Source organism: Tarenaya hassleriana, unplaced genomic scaffold (assembly GCF_000463585.1).
Source record: "Tarenaya hassleriana unplaced genomic scaffold, ASM46358v1 Cleome93, whole genome shotgun sequence".
NCBI lineage: Eukaryota > Viridiplantae > Streptophyta > Magnoliopsida > Brassicales > Cleomaceae > Tarenaya > Tarenaya hassleriana.
In genome coordinates, this window is record NW_010971683.1 from 80,341 (window position 1) to 85,999 (window position 5,659).

General features: G+C 36.2%; 1 protein-coding gene across 2 annotated transcripts in view; it reads right to left on the minus strand.

The window, feature by feature from the left end:
- LOC104804687 (calcium-transporting ATPase 8, plasma membrane-type-like) overlaps positions 1 to 3,372 on the minus strand; it is a 75,029-nt gene extending 71,657 nt beyond the window's left edge. Inside the window, exons 1-2 of one of the 2 annotated variants that reach the window (XM_019201451.1) lie at positions 2,996 to 3,372; positions 165 to 240 (exon numbers count right to left, since the gene is read on the minus strand). The gene's annotated coding sequence lies outside the window, so the exon portion shown is untranslated. Of the gene's footprint in view, positions 1 to 164; positions 489 to 594; positions 1,072 to 2,995 lie in introns of those variants that run through there. The other variant, XM_019201450.1, reaches the window with a different exon arrangement.
- Between the last annotated feature and the right edge of the window lie 2,287 nt (positions 3,373 to 5,659).

Here is a 5,659-nt window from a genome sequence, read left to right on the forward strand (position 1 = left end):
TCTTGGCAAGCGTCCTACAGAACACTCTGTCACTTTAAATGAGAACTCGATTGTTTAGTCAGGAAACATAGCAAGAAAAACGCAACTCAAAAGGCCACCAAAATTAGTAAGAACTTTCTATACCAGAAAATATTTCCCTTTCTTACGAGAATAGGTATTCTTACGATTTACAATGTCATCCTCATCACCATGGATATCTTTCTGTACGTTTGTCTTTGGAAAATTCGACAATCCTCGAACCTAATACAAATGCAAACCAAAAACAATCACGCATAAGCAACCAGATACATGCAAACTAACAAAATCACGTATAAGCAACCAGATACGACCAAGTGGACATGAACAACAAAGAGAATCAACCCATAGGATAGATTCAAGATTGAAAACTCCCCCCTGTATTGCTGCGAGGCTTCTACGTTGTGATCCTTTGACATCAGAACAAGTTGTTCTGGTCCAATTCAAAATTCACCATTAGGGGTTTGTAGGAGCTGTTTGTTTGCCCCTGTAGATATCAGTTTCCACTTTTCAAGACCAAAACATCACATGGAAGAAACACATACATGTGCTGAAAAAGATTTAAAGCGTTACACTTACAATTTAAAAGAAAACATCAAGACTACAGTCTGTAGGAAAATATGTACATGACAAGGATCTGAACCTGCACAACGTTAATGTTCCAATTTTCTCGCTGGAAAATAGTTGTTGCAGAAGTCATCATCTCACATGGAGAAACCCACTGCACCTGATCATCAATTTTGTTTTTGTCATGCTATACATTAATCTGCTCGAACATCTAAAGAAGAGTATGAGAAGGTAAATCAAGTAATATCAATATCTTACCTGCCATCATTTTCCTCATTGAAAAAGCAACGCTGCAATAAAAAGGAGCAATATATTATCATCAAAGAATAAACTCCATGGATTTGTCATATATCCCAATGTATACCGTTACACTGAACAAGAAAAATTCCAAAGAGCAAATGGTAAAGCTTCCATGCAATAACCAACAAAAGCGTATATATGTTAAAAGAATACAGAATGAATGGGCAATTAGTTGAACTATATCATGAATTTTATCCATACCTTCCGTCTTCTGTTTGATTGAATCCCCAACTTAATGGTCCCTGCAAAAAGAGAGAACAAGAAATGGATTTAAAAAGCTCAACATAAGAACCAACAGATTGAAACGTTAGATTTTCAGGGCAACAAAGAAACGTGAATCATTGTCTAATCTAACATACACAATTCACCGAAAAACCATTATTCGAACTGCGAATATCACCATTACAATAGCATGGACAAAAGTTGACGAGAAGTTTCAGAGCAACTGATGCATAATGAAATTTGTAGCAAAAGCAACAATAACCCACTTGATACATCGTGAACAAGTGGGAAGCTTTGCACTAAACAAACCCGTAATCAGAAACACGGAATCCAGATACCTATAATGGAGACAGGCACTTCAGCACAATAAGAACACCTTCCGCTCACCAAGTTACAAGAATCACACCTCAAGTTACTTCTGATTAGCTGATTTTGCTTCGATATTCTCATCAGCAGTTCATACTTCATAGACTTGTACTAAAAAACATAAAAGCTCGATCAATGTCTTAAAGACTGCACGAGAGAATTTGGATTCTAAGAAATAACCTCCTGCCCACTGGAGGACAGTGCATGAGTTGATTAGTGGGTGGTTCTGTGACAGAGACCAAGGCTCCAAGAGTGTCCACTATGAGATTCACCCAAAGCAACTGTTTAATTAAAAGAAAAAAAGAAAGCTCTTTAAACCGATGGATATCCTCTACATACAGACAGCACATAAGAAAGTAGAAAAATCTGTACACGACAAGGATCTGAACCTGCACAGCTTTGACTGGGACACCACTACTTGAAACTACCGCTACAATGTTAATGATGAGAACAACAACATTAACAGTGAGCTGAAATTGGATAATTCTCCGAGTTTTTGCGGACTTTAGATTCAGCACTGTAACTTCACGACATCATAAAAGGAAAGCTGGCCATGAAACATTCTTCGAAATAATGTAATCTTTACTACTATGCATATAAAACAACCTATAGAAACGAAGTATTTGTTAGCTGTTTCACCTTTATACCGACACAGATTATCACAACTCAGTTTAAAAGAAGATCACCGACTTCACTATCATTGGCAACACAGACATACATTTTTCCTAGAATCATCGAGAGCAAGCGAGTGGCCTGATATAATAATTAATCCGTTGGAATCTACACAATATTTTTCAAATAGCAAAATGTATATATGTTGCAGATAAACTATGACACACCATGAAAAAATAGCAAAAGGAGTAGCATCTATCACTAATCTGATTACCAATGTAGGGAGAAAGACATCACCCACCACAATTTCATATATTGAAATTTCAATTCGTCAACCACCTCTTATCCCCTGTGCATTACTCTCCTCTATAAAGTGTAAACAAAAGGAATTAACATAATGCATATAACAGAAATGGTAAAAAATGGAGAGTACGAACCTCCAGATGTATGTCTCTCCCTTCCTCGTTCAGGTTTTGAAATTGCAGACTATTTCTAATCACTTACTGCTGCAAACGTGAAATAGAAAGAAGATAGTGTTCATAACTGCTACACAATCATAATACCTGTCTCGATAACAAAAAGAATAACTGAAAAAGATATGCTGCCTCCATCATCCCATTCCTTCTTTCAATCTCTATGACACAAAATATTATAAAACACCACACACCGTCGGTTTATATAAGCACTGACAAACAAGCTAAAGACAAATTGCAATTTTTTTATTATTATTCTCAGATTTAACATGATTCTGTTTTAATCCCAAGCACTGAAGATACCTTTGCTGCGACCATCACCACTATGAAAGTGAGTTCTTAGCCGATATCTTGCCAGCCAGATATCTTTTCACTTTCAGAATCCGACAATGAACGAAAAGTTAATCCTTCAATAACAATAGGTTCAGTGGCTTATGTACCATAGGTTAATATTTTTCACTCCAGCGCAATAGCTTTGGCAGGTTGGAGGTTGTCACTAGTAACCATTCGAACCTGAAACTCCACAATTTAGTGCTACAAGATTGCCCACCCAGCATGCAGCAAAAACAAAGTTAATGGAAAATACGAAAATATCAGAAAAAAACACGTGAATGCATATATAGTTCAGTTACCCTAAAACTAAATTATTGAATTCCTACTTTTTGTGCCATATAGTTCAAACTAAATGAAGTACCTTCACACCAGCACTCTGACTCCTGGTCTACAGAGATGGTTTAGATAAGAAACTATATTGAGAATCTTGCAGCAGACATGTGGGTGGTATCACAAACAATTTTCCATAGATACCAACTCATTTGCCAAAGTAGTTAAGAACAAACAATTTTGAAAGAAAGTAACCCTTAATTCAGCAATAAAATTATTTTTTGGACTAACGCATTCTATATAAAAACACAACCAAGAGAAATAAAGTATTTGTCATCTTTTTACCTTTACCGAGCCACCGACTATAGCTAGCAAATACTTTATTTCAGTGGATACTGTCTATAGCTTGCCAACAAAGATCATCCTCTGGGATTACAGACTTTTAGAGTTCATCGCATATTGGGATTTAGTCAACCTCATAGATTTTTCATGCTAATGCTACGCATTGTTAATATCTTGCAGCAAAGCCCTCAATAGCCTTTTATAATAAGGAACCTGCAAAATAGGCAACTAACTGGACAAAAAATTAGATCGATTCATGTTACTAAAAAGTGCTGTGCTGCGAGCCTTATAAAATAAAGGGTGGCGGTCTAATTGAAAGGCTGATGGCAATAAAACCTTGAAGTATTAGGTACAAACCTTGTCTTCAGTCACAGCTCACATTACCACATTCTATTAAACAAAGCTATAATGTAATCTTCACTGCTCTCCATATAAAGCAACCTACAGGAATAAAGTATTTGTTAGCGTCTTTTACCTTTATACCGACACAGATTATCACAACGCAGATTATGAGAAGATCGCTGACTTCACTATCACTAGCAACACAGATGCACGATTTTGCTAGAATCATCGAGGGCAAGCGAGATGGCAGATATTAACACTTACCCTTGGAATCTACATAAAATTTTCCATACACCAAAATCTATACATGTTACAGATAAACTATGACATACCAAAAAACAATAGCAAAAGTTGTAGAAACATCAATCACTATCTAATTACCAATGTTGGGAGAACGTCATCACCCACCACAATTTCATACATTGAAATTTCAACTCGTCTACCACCTCTTATCCCCTTTGCATTACTCACCTCTACAAAGTGTAAACAAAAGGAAGTAACATAATGCATACAACAAAAATGGTAAAAAAAAATTGGCGAGTACGAACCTCCTGATATATGTTTCTCTCTTCCTCGTTCTTGTTTTGAAATTGCAGACTTTTTGTTGTCACTTTCTGCTGCAAACGTGAAATATAAAGAAGATACTGTTCATAACTGCTACACACAATCACAATACTTGTCCCGATAACAAAAGAATAACTGCAAAAGCTATGCTGCCTCCATCATCCCATCCTTCTTTCATTCTCTATGACACAAAACATTATAAAACAGCACACACGTCGGTGTAATTAGGCACAAGACAAATTGCAATATTTTTTATTGTTATTTTCAGAAGTAGCACGCCTCTGTTTTAATCCGAAGTAAAGATACCTTTGCTGCGACCATCACCACTATGAATGTGAGATCTTAGCCGATATCTTGTCGGACATCTTTTCACTTTCAGAATCCGACAAGGAATGAAAAGTTATTCCTTCAATGATAATAGGTTCAGTGGCTTATGTACCATAGGTTAATATTCCGCACTCCAGCACAATAGCTTTGGTAGGTTGGAGGTTGTCACTAGTTACCATTCGAACCTGAAAGTCCACAATTTAGTGCTGTAAGATTGCCCACCCAGCATACAGCCAAATCAAACAGGTTAATGAAAAATACGAAAATATCATAAAACACACTTGAATGTGTATAACCAAATTCAGATACCCTAAAATTAAATTGTTGAATTCTTACTCTGTGTGCCATATAGTTCAAAGTAAATGAAGTACCTTCATACCAGCACTCTACCTCCTGGTCTACAAAGAGTTTAGATAAGAAACTCTATCGAGAATCTTGCAGCAGACATGTGGGAGGTCTGATAAAAAAACAAATCAACATATCCTTTAGTACTCTCCACATAAAAACACAACCTACAGAAACAAAGTATTTGTTAGTTATTTAGCTTTATACCGACTATATAGCTAGCAAAAACTTTACTTCAGTACTTAGTATTATACCGACTATATCTCGCCAACAAAGAGCAAGATACAATCCAACAATTCCATTAAAAATCAGCCACTCCGTTTAGGCAAACCTGATTGAGACATGTCGTAAGTTTAACAATATATGTAAATGCTAATACACCGAATAGTAAGCTCATTTAAAACATTTTCTACGTGCACAGGAGTTTCTTCGCCGTTTTCTTTAGTAAATGAAGTACCTTCATACCAGCACTCCGCCTCCTGGTCTACAAAGAGTTTAGATAAGAAGTACCTTCATAAAATTTACAGCCCTCATAAACACTTCAAACATCATTTGACTCTAGTAGTCTTTTTGTTTTTCAG